The 11,603-nt window shown below is 53.1% G+C and overlaps 1 protein-coding gene and 1 pseudogene across 1 annotated transcript in view; one reads left to right on the plus strand and one right to left on the minus strand.

Annotated features, from left to right (window-relative positions):
* The window catches only part of CTU1 (cytosolic thiouridylase subunit 1), a 31,570-nt gene that overhangs the window by 4,275 nt on the left and 15,692 nt on the right, over positions 1 to 11,603 (minus strand). Inside the window, 1 exon segment of the mRNA XM_068527240.1 lies at positions 3,362 to 4,679. The gene's annotated coding sequence lies outside the window, so the exon portion shown is untranslated.
* On the plus strand, positions 10,066 to 11,078 carry LOC137752469 (sialic acid-binding Ig-like lectin 8; annotated as a pseudogene).

Consider the following 11,603-nt stretch of genomic DNA (forward strand, 5'->3'; position numbering starts at 1 on the left):
CGAGTAGGCCTTTTCCAGAGTAAGGGAGGGTTACACGTATACAGTTGGCCCTTGAACAACACGGGGGCCAGGGACGCAGCCGAAATCCGCATAACTTTACAGTCGGCCCTCCTGGTTCCGCATCCGCGGATTCAACCAAACCGCGGAGGGTGTAGTACTGTATGTATTTATTGAAAAAAAAAAAAAAATCAGAGTATTAGGGGACCAGCGCAGTTCAAACTCATGTTGTTCAAGGGTCAACTGTATTCTAGTTTAAGGAAGCTAGTGCCTCCAGGAAGGCTTCTTGGATTACACCCATTACACACCAAGAAGAGAAGGAGCTGGTTGGGAGAGGTGGAGGGGAGAGGGAGAGACAGGCAAGTTACACCCAGAATTAGGTCGGATTCTGTTTGGAGGGATGGAGGTGCCTCTTAAGGACCAGTTTCACAGTCTCCAGGGAGGCCAGCCCTTTTACAACCCTGAGCAGAAAGACAGGGTGGTAATCACTGACCTGGGCTTCCAGGGCTGGTCAGAGAGCTTGGGAGGGGTCAGTGATCTAAGAACAGAGAGAGGCAAGGGAACTGCAGCTCTGTTAGGGGAAGGGGGAAGAACAGAAAAGACCAACTGGATTTCACTTTGGTGGGGGTGGGATACTGTCTCTAGGAATTGGTCCTGATTGTATCCTCTGAAAGGCAGGGCAGTCATCTCCTCCAGGGAGACACAGAGGCAGCATGGGTCGTACCTCCAAGGAGATCAACTGGGGCTTCTTCTGTTTTGGGGGCGGGAGGGGGCGTGGTGTGGGCCTCCAGGATTGCTGTGGTCTCAGAATCCCCCGAAAGCTTCTGTGGCCTTATCAAGACCTGGATCAGCCCAGTTTTGACTCATTTCTGTTCCCCCCACCTCATCCCTCCCCACCCAGCCAAAAATTCCAACCCTCTCTCCTTGGACCCACCTGCTTGGGAAACCCATAAAAACCCACCCGACTGAGTCCCTCCTCCCCAAGCCACCATCATCTCCAGGCTGAACGAGTGCAGTAGTCACCCTGTTTCCAGGATTTACCACAATGTGTGGAATCATTTTATGTGACTTGTATGCTTACTGCCTGTAACACCAGTTAAGGACCAGTGCAACTCACGTCTGACAGGCATCTCAAAACCTAGATTCCTGATTCCCCTTCCCAAACCTGCTTCTCTTGCGGTAAAGGGCAGCTCCATCCCTCCAGCTACTCAGGGCAGGAGCCTTGTGGTCCAGGACCCATGACTGCTCTTTCTTCACCCTTCTTCCCACTCTCCCTGTGGGTGACTCCCAACTGCAGTGTCAAGTCCCAGCCTTTCCTCCAAACGCGCCACTGAAGAGGCACCTGGGGCATCCTGCTCAGACCTCAAACCCCATATGCCCAACCAGAATGGAGCGAATCCTGTTTGTAGCTTCAAAACAGACCCAGAAGCCCAACACTCCTTAGCATGTCCACAACTGCGACCCTAGCCTGAGCTGAGCCATGTCTCTCTTACTGCAGGAGGCTCCTCCTCAGCCTCCCTGCCCCACCCTCCCCTCCTGTACACACACAATTCTCCACAAAACAGCCAGTGGGATCCTGCCCAGTATCTTCTCTACATCCTCCCATGCATCTCATCTCACTTTCGTAAAAGCTTATGGCTCATGAGGCTCCCTTTTCCTCTGACCTCACATTCCACTCTCCTTCAGCCACTCTGGCCTCTACTCTCCAACACCGCAGGAAACACCTACCCAGGAAAGTGTTAGCACCGCCCTTCCCTCTGCCCAGAGTACTCTTCCTTGTCAATGGGCCCAGTAAGCAGCCCTCAGGACCCATTGGCCATGACCATTCGGCACATCCGTCACAGCTGAGCAACGCCCCCTTGAAATCTCTCCCCCCCACCCCATCCCACCCCCGGCTTTGACTTGATTCTCCCTCGCTCTCCTGGTTTGCTTCTCAGGTCCTGCCCAGCTCATTTTCCTTGTGGGTGACTCTGGATAATGACGTCCATCGGGCTGGTCCTCCAAAGGCCCCACTGAGGATCCCCGTTGGTCCTCTGGGATCCTAGGCGCCCAAACTGACCAATCACCCTGCTCCCCACAGGGAGAAACCTGTTCTTGCCCAGCTATCCCCTGTCTCCTGAGAGGACTGCCACTTCCTCCCAGCTCCTCCCCAGGACAAGACATAAAGTCACCCTGGACTCATCTCTCTTCTCCCCCTAAATCTATGGTCACTCGGTCCTAGGGGTCTACCGCCTGAGTGAGGAAGACCCTGGCAGGCGGTGAGTCTGTGCAGATTGTCAGAGGCTCGTAAGTCATGATACAGTTTTTATTCAGAGAGAGATGGGAGCCATGGGAGGGTTTTGCGCGAAGAAGGGATACGATCTGACTTAGGTTTTAAAAGTTTCCCTTTGGCTGCTGTGTGGGGAACAGGCCGTGGCAGGCAGGATCAGAGGCAGCGAGGCCAGGGAAGAGGCTATTGGCAATAGTCAGTGAGATGAAGGTGGCCTGGACCGGGGTGCTGGCAGTGGAGATGACAAGAAAAGGTGGGATTTTGTATCTATTTTGAAGGTAGGGTCCACGGGACTTGCACAGGACTTGGATTGGGGTGGAGGGTGCGGTCATGAGGAAAGAGGAAAGAAGGATAACTTGGAGGTTTGGGCCTGAGCACCTGGGAGGATGATGGGACCATTTAGTCAGCGGGGACACTGACCAGAATTCCATTTGGACATGTCAGATTTGAAGTGTCTGTTAAGCATCTTCCCCTCGAAGATTTTATAGACCCCAGGCTGGGTCAGGCGCCTCCTCTGGGCTCCCAGAGCCCCATGTATGCCCCCATCCCAACCGGATCATGACGTTATCCTTCATGGTGACAGGCCTGTCTCCCCCGTTGTACTGTGAGCTCACTAAAGGCAGGGACAGGGTCTGCTTCGGCCACCACTGACTTCCCCTGCCTCGCACGGGATTTGGGACAGGGTCGGTGCTCAGGAAAGATCTGTAGGCTGAGGGAATAATAAATGCGCCCGGAAGACGAGACCCAGACCCCAGGGATGCCTCCGAATCGCAGCCTTGTCGGAAGGACGGATAGTGTGTAACATCATTCTATCAAGACAGAGGCTCCAGGACAGAGTAGGGACCTCCCGGACGTACCCAGTCGGAGGCGGGGGCAGGGAAATGGTCGAATTCCAACCTGGGGGAGGGGATGGGCGAGCAAGAGACAGGCCGGGCCGCAGTGCCCAAAGTGGGGATCCCGGTCAGAAGGCCTCTGGGATACAAGCGTTGGGAAATCAAAGGCGAGTGCCATCACCCCCAGAGAGACCCTCAACCCTCACACGGCACCGCAACGAAGAGCTGGCGCTCACGAGCCGACCAGCTGGTGAGGAAATACCTGACTAGAACGCGGTGCTGGATGGTCCCGACTGCCGAACACGCGGAACTCCGGCGCGGAAGTGGCTCCAGAGACTACGACTACCACAAGGCCTTGGGGGCTGTCTTGCCTACGGCTCCCAGAACCCCATGCAACAGCTCCACCCGAAGCGCCTGTGGTTACTGGGCCCTCGGCCTTCAACTCCCAGCAGCCCCTGCGGCCCCTTGTTTCGCTCTGCCTACCACTCCCAAAATGCACTGCCTTGTTTCCTTCTGCGCCTGCGCACGGGCAAGGGACGTGGGGCGTGTACTGTTTGCTGTACTAGTAATCTGTTGCCGTGCAGGACGCTTAAAAGGCGAAATGGCTATATTCGGGTTATCTGCTTTTGTGGGATTATTATAGGCTTTTAGAGGGATTATAGAGCATATTATTTTTACCCTTTGAGGTGGGGTTGCGGGTGGGAATTGAAGGTGGGAGTGCGGGGTTTGGGCGTGGGTATAAAAGGAGACAGCGCATGCGCAGCGCAGAGAGCCTGAGGGTGGGGGTTCGGAATGGGTCGAGGCGTGGCCCGCAGGGGTGGTAATGGTGCGTGTGGACGTGTAGGGTGGGGAGAGGGAGCAGTGTGTGTGTAAGCTGAGGTCTCTGCGCGTGCGTCAGCCCTAGAGCCTCCGACTTCTGAGACTGAGGGTTCCAAAGACTCAGATCCCTGAAACTCACTAGTCCCTAGGCCCCGTGTCATAGAGACTCGGAGTTGCAGTGACCCAGAGACCCAGACCCCTGAGACTTCAAGCAGCCGAGAGAACCAGGACTCCAGAGACAACTCTCCCCAACCAAAGCCCAGAGACCTGGAGACTTCATCCCCCCAGGCCCTGGAAACTGAAATCTGGGGGCCAAAGAAGACCAAAGATTCAGATCTCTTAGACGCAGGAGACCAGAGATTCTGGGCCTCAGAAACTGAGACCCAGGGTCCCCAAACCAGATCCCCCCAAAACTAGGGCTCAAAGGTCCTCACGATGAAGGGACCAGAGACTCAGGGATCCCAAGACAGAGGTGCACAGCCCCAGGGTGTGCGGGTCTGTGGTGAGTGATGTCACGAGTGACTTGACAGGCACTGTGGAGGCCATGTTTTCCTCATGACAGGGGAGCCATGATGCCTTAGTTTAAGATGAGATGGCCTCCATGAAGTCACCGTCAAGGGTCATCATGGGCCAGTTCTTGTCATCACTGGCTCGTTGGTTCATTTGTTGAATGGTCATTTCCTGAGGTCTCCTCGTGCCAGGCTGGCCCTGTGCTAGGTTCTGGTGACACAAGCGAAGTCACAGGCCTCTGAGCCCTCTGCCTGGTGGGGGTGAGAGAGACATAGTTAATACAGGTGACAAAGCTTGACGTGGGTGTTAGGGACTCTGGAAGCTGAGCCTCAATCACTGCTAGCCAGGGCATCAGGGGAAAAAAATTCAAGCAGAGGTTATTAGTGTGCTTAGCACTTTACGTGCACTGTCTCAGTTTGCTCATCTGTAGAACGGGGATGATAATAGCAATACCTGCCTTAAAGGGCTTATGTGAAGTCAAATTGAATTAACAACACCTACAAAGAGTGGTTTGTGCTCTAGAAAGTTTATTCCAGTTGCCAAATTAGAAACAACTGGCAAAATGAATCTCCAGAGGTGGTGAATTTAAAGCATTTGGGGGCACTTCCCCTGGAGGTCCAGAGGCTAAGACTCTGCGCTTCCACTGCAGGAGGCACAGGTTCGATCCCTGGTCGGGGAACTGAGATCCCACATGCTGCGCGGCACAGCCAAAAAAAAAAAAAAAAGAAAAAGAAAAGAAAAGCACTTTCACTCAAGATAAAGTGGAAGTAAAATAAATGCCCAACCTCAATTGAAAGATTTATTAAATATAGCACATTTCCTCTTTTTTAAAACAACAGTGAGGGGACTTCCCTGGTGGCACAGTGGTTAAGACTTTGTGCTCCCAATGCAGGGGGCCGGGGTCCGATCCCTGGTCAGGGAACTAGATCCCACCTGCGTGCCTCAAATAAGAGTTCGCGTGCCACAACTAAGGAGCCTGCCTGCCACATCTAAGACCTGGTGCAACTAAATAAATAAATAATTTTTTTTAAAGTGAGAATTGAATTTAGAAGACTAGGTAATTGCCCAGAAAAATAAAATAGAACAACATAAAATCATACTTCCAATAGGACATATAATAGAGAAAACAAATGCCCAGAAAAAAAAGAAGGAAGTCTACCAAGATGGTAATCAAATGTCTTTGGCTCTGGGAAGCTGGACCTGGTGTTGATGATGTTATAGACCATACCGTGACACCATGTAACCTCATGTGTGGGATGGTGCTTTGCATAGAGTAGGTGTTCAATCAGCATTCAAGAATGAGGGAAAGTCAGCTGGTCCCTCCAAAACCTAGATCTAAACATTCTATTTAATAAGTACAAATCATACCTAGTAAGGTCTTATGAGAAAACATATTTTAACATTTTTCCTGAAATATAATAGTTAATTAGGATTATGAATACTTCTATTATTATAATTACTTGCTGAAACTGATGGTCCCTCCCTGATGAGTTCCTGTCATTTCATTTCTCAATCTCTCTACATAAGGCCCAATACTCTCCTGTAATCCTTCTCTCTCTGGTCCCCATTAGTGTCCTTGACCTTAGGCCCCACGGTCTTTCCTGTAGACTCACTGTCCTTTATTCCCTTAAGCAATTAGGACGGGCAGACATGCAGAAGCATCCCTGAGGATGAACTAGGAAGCGGAGAGAAAAATAAGAGAACCCCAGCCCACTGATAAGAGGGTCTTGTCCCCCAATCCTTTTCTGTTAAGAAGACCTTATCTTTTCACCACTCCAGGTTATATGGCTGCCTTCCTGGCCTGAGTCTTGGATCCCGTGCTTGAGGGATCAGACCCCTCCTGGAGCTGGGCGATTTTTGAGCTCAGGACCTGGCTCTATTTTAGCACCACGGGCAGCGCCATCCTGTTGCGTGGAGCTCACCAGCCTGACAAAGCCTCCACAGGTTATCTTCACTGAAGGCTTCAAGTTACCATTTAAAAGTCATCCTTTAAATACAGTTATGTGGGGGAATTCCCCGGCGGTCCAGTAGATAGGACTCGGTGCTTTCACTGCCATGGCCCGTGTTCCATCCCTGGTCAGGGAACTAAGATTCCAAAAGCCGTGCATTGCAGCAAGTAAATAAATACATACGTACATACATACATACTTACATACAGTACGTGAGAAAATTGGTGGTGAGTAAGCCTCCAATTTCACTTTTCCCCTATTAGCTATAATTCGTGTGGGCTGCTATTTTGGTTATGTATTGCTGCACAGCAAACCACCCCAAAACTCAATGGCCCAAACAATCATTTAATTCTATCTTACGGTGCTATGAATTGGCCAGAGACCAGGTGGGCAGTTTCACTTCTCGTTTTGCCTTGGGCTCTTTCAGGAAGTCATGCTGAAACGGTTGCTGGGGCTGGGGATGAAGGTCTAACCCCTCAGGGTTTCTCTGTGTAGCAACTCTTTCCATCAGAGTCCCCTGGATTGCTTACAGAGATACCCAGGGGTCCATGAGGCAGGAGCAGAAGCTGCCAGGCCTTCTTAATATCTGAGCCATACAAATCTCAGGACGTCTTGTCCTCCACATTTTATCGGTAAAAGCAGTCATGGGCCCAATCCAGATTCGAGAGGAAGACATAATAAATTCCATTATGTAATAAAAGGATAACCATGTTTGCATAAGGGAGGGGTAGGATTGTTTGGAGTGGTCTTTGGAGACTAGTACCTACAGCTACTCATCCGTCTGTCAGCTGCACCCTCTATCTGTTGGGGGCATTACCCCCTTTCTGTCAGGGGTGTTCAGAAAATGAAATGGGACCATATCTGTAAAAGGGTAGCACAAAGCTTTCACCTTCTCTGAGCTTGGACCGGTGTCAACAGCCTATGTTGTTGAATGTCCATAGGACATTCCTGAGGGTTGCCCGAAGGTCAAGGAGGAGAAACAGAGGTCTTCCTTTCCCCGGAGCGCTTCCTCCCAGGTAGACCTGGGCCCTTTCCAGCACATCTGACATATTGACCCTCCTGAATACAGACCTGGGGTCCCTGTTCTTTGTGATCAGCTCCCCCTCCTCTGCCCCAGAGCTGCAGACATCTTGAGTCAGCGCTCGACTCTGAATCAGCACCACGGACAGCGGCATTGCCCTTTCCCAGGGATCCCCAGGATCCCTAGGAGCAAGTCTTGGGCAGAGGCCCGACCCCTTGCTGGGGCAGAGGTGGGGTTGGTGACGAACAGAGCACAGAACTTGGTGGCTGGTGAAGGATCCCCAGCACAGTGGGAGAGTAAGTGGGATTGAGAACATAGTACCTGAGAGTCCAGGACCATCTGCAGAATTCACATACCCTGTGAGTGCCTGGAAGTCCCTACTATGTCTACCTGGCCTACTCCTCTCTGAGAACTCACCTTCTAGCCCAGAAGAACAAGAGCCCCACCCATCCCCTGCCTTTGTTTCCCCCATCACAGGCATTTTCCCTATGGCACTGAAATTGTCAGGTAACCTGTCCCCCAACCAGATGCTGCTTTCCTCCAGAGCAAGAGCTGAATCTTTACTAGAAGCCGAAAGGCACAGTGTGGATGGTGGATGAATGACTGAAATTTCTTCCCTCGCCTCATTGTAAGAGTTGACAATTCTTCCTTCTCATATTAACATACACTTCCTATCACCCAGCCAATGAACCCTGGGCAAAGATTGATGAAGTGTCTCCCTGTGCAGTCAATGGTGCATGAGACAGGGCTCCTGTGTGATTTGGACAATTCACTTGCCCACTCTGGACCTCAGTGTCTTCTTCTGCGAATTGAATAAGTGGGGCTAAAAGTCCTCCGAGCTCTGATGTCCTGTGGTCATAAGTTCCTCTTTCGCACACTGTTAAGATTCTCTGTGTCTTCCCTGTGTCTCTCCTCCAATTATTCTGCTTTTCTTTGCAAATTGGGGACCATGGGAAATAGTCTGGGCATAGCCCAGCCCCTCTGAGCACAGAGATGCTGTAACTGCCCCTGCTAGGAGAGAGTGAGTTGGCCAGGACGGGGGGTGGGGGGGGGCAGGAGGGGGATGGGGCTGCAGGATGAGATACCAGCTGAAAATGCAGGAGTTGGTGATGGCGTGCGTGTGCCCTGCATGCTTAGACCCTGCACCTTCCCTTCTCAATTATCCCAGCACCGACCCTACCCCGGGTTATGGGTAATGGTTCCAGGAAGGGGATGATATAGGACGGGCAGATTCATGAAGCTGAATGGAAGAAAACAGATGGCAGTTTTCTCTCTTTATACCAAGTCTTAAGAAAAACAAGTGCAAAGCCATAGTACTAAAGGCAGCATGCTCAGATGTTAAAACTACAGAGAAAAGCAAGGAACCAAATAGCATTAAAGTGAGGCTAGGGGCTTATTGAAGGAGTGGGGTGTGGGGATGGGGAGGAGAAACAAGAGGGAGATCCTGGGGGGCTGGCAGCATTCTATTTCTTGGAGGGTGTTCGTTTTGTGATGAATCACTAAGTTGTCTTACATCTCTCCCCAATAATATTTCAAAACAAACCCAGCATGGCTCTGAGGAGTCACCACTTGCCATGCCTTCCCACCACTTCCTCCCAGCCCCCAGCCACACAGTTAAAAATAATCTTCTGTCAATTCAGTGCATGTCTCTTCTCTCATGAAATCCTGACCATCCCCGAGGGTGGGCGACCGCCAGGCTGGTTTTCCTTGCTCCAGGTCTCCTGCACACCTGTACTTCTGGGGGCAGAACCTGCGTGGGCAAAGCCCCCAGAGGCTGACAGACCCCACCACAGTCTGGAGTAACAAAGAGAAGTGTGGTCATGAGACAGACCAGCAGTGAAGAAATAATCCTGGCGCACCACATGGGCTAGTTTCCCATCCCTTTCGAAATCCGTACAGAGAACCATGCTCTGTTTCCCAGGCATCCTGAAAGCCCACCTCCCCTCCAAGTCTCCCATGTGTGTTAATACACAGAATCCTCACCTCCACTGCCCGAGATTCCCCTCTACCCTGTCCTCCTGACACTCAACTTCCAACCCTGTGGGGACGGCGACACCCTACCCCCCCGTGCATCCCGCATCACAGCTCCGGGTGCTAGGACATCTGTTGTCTCCCCACGGGACAGTGGCTCAAGGGACAGCGTCTGGGCCCGGTGTGTGGCCTCATGAGCAGGGAGGGGATGCCCATCACCCGGACACTGAGGGAGGGAGGACAGTAAACCTCCTCACCCTCCACCCCCATGTCCCTACGTCCCACCCCGGCTGGACCGACCTCCGCAAACTACACCCTGCGACTCAAGGGGTCTGGCCAGAAGGGACCAACTTTCACTTTGCAGAAAATGACCCCTGAGGGGAAGGGCATTGACAGGGAGGCAGGAAATGGAGCTCAGGCCCAGCATGGGGTGTGAATTTGGGCAAGTCTCTCACCTTCCCTGGTCCAGTGTCCCCAGGAGTGGACGTGGGGTGGTGGGTGGTTGATCTCTAAGGGCTCCCCTGGTGCCAACAGTCTTTGGCTGTGAAGTTCCTCCTCTGAAGAGGCTCACTGTTCTGACCTCACCCACATCTTCCTGCTGGGGCCTCCTCTAAATCTTGCAACGTTTGGTTCCTGAAAGACGAACCCTGAGAAACAGACTTTCCCTGGGGGCCCCTGGCACTGTGAACCCCAGACATGCTTCTGCCGCTGCCGCTGGTCCTGCTGTGGTAGAGGGAGGGGGCCGAGGGCCAGAGGGAGTCCAGGAGGGATTACATGCTGCAAGTGCAGGGGCAGGTGACGGTGCAGGAGGGCCTGTGTGTCCATGTGCCCTGCTCCTTCTCCTATCCCAGGAGCTGCTAGACTGACTCTACCCCAGTTCATGGCTACTGGTTCCAAGATACAGACTGGGAGGCTCCAGTGGCCACAAACAACCAGATCATAAGCTACAGGAGGAAACTCAGGGCTGAATCCTCCTCCTTGGGGACCCCCAGACCAACTGCTGGACATCAGAGATGACAGGAGGAGGGACAATGGAAAATACTGTTTTTAGGATAGAGAGAGGAAGAATGAAACGGAATTACATGTCTAACCTGTTCTCCTTGTATGTGACGGATAGGGAGTAGGATCCAGGAGAGGTCACAGGGGAAGGCCTTAGAGGTCCCTGGGTAGGGCTGCGATGAGACACTCCTCCCGAGATGGGGGTTGGGGTAAAGCAGGTCGGGGCTCAGAGGGAGGAGCTGGACCCAAGCCTGACGCTTCTCTCAGGGCCGCGCCTCTAACCTTCTTCTTAATCCCCCTGTCTCTCCCTCTCCTCATCAGCCCTGACCCCCATGCCCGACATCCTCATTTCTGGGACCCTGGAGTCTGGCCACCCCGGGAACCTGACCTGCTCTGTGCCCTGGGCTTATGTGTGGGACATGCCCCCAATCTTGTCTTGGACACCAGCCGCCCTCACCTCCCTGGGCCCGAGGACCCACCTCTCCTCAATGCTCACCCTCACCCCACAGCCCCAGGACCACGGCACCAACCTCACCTGTCAGGTGACCTTGCCTGGAGCCGAAGTGACCACAACGAGGACTGTCCGCCTCAACTGTGAGAGCTGGGCCAGGACGCCTGAGCCCCTGACGGACGGGGTCCTGAGGGCAGCGGGCAAGGGGCTGTCAGGGCCTTGGGCAACAGGTCCCGGAATCCAGTCTGGGAAGGGGTGAGGAGGATGCCCACCCCCATCCTCTCCCCAGTTATGCAGCTTCTGGGGACACGGGGCCCATATCCACCAAGGCCTCACCATTGACATGGATCCACTAAGTCTTTCCGTCCCAGACTGTCCACTGAACTTGACCATGACTGTCTTCTGAGGAAACAGCACACGTAGGAAGGAGCCCCCTGCCTGGCTGTAGGGAGCAGAGCTGCTTCCTGCTCAGGGCTGGGCTGGGCCCCTGACTCATCCTGGACCCACCCTGGTGACCAGAGACCCCCTTGTGGGTGAACCCAGTGCCCCCCCCCCCTGCCCCCATGGCCACTGTGCCCAGCTGTCCCCCTGGCCCCTCACTCCCCTCAGACGTGTCCACTCCCTCCTTGGCTCCCCCAGAGCAGGGCAACATCCACACGGCAGGGTCCACCTCTCAAAGCCCCTCATCAACCTTGTCCTGATGACTTCTCCTGCCTCCTCCTTTTGCTTTCCCTAACAATTGTTTATTTAAGTACCTTTGAGCACGCAACATTCCAAATGCTCA

This window comes from Eschrichtius robustus, chromosome 19 (assembly GCF_028021215.1).
Source record: "Eschrichtius robustus isolate mEscRob2 chromosome 19, mEscRob2.pri, whole genome shotgun sequence".
Taxonomy (NCBI): Eukaryota; Metazoa; Chordata; class Mammalia; order Artiodactyla; family Eschrichtiidae; genus Eschrichtius; species Eschrichtius robustus.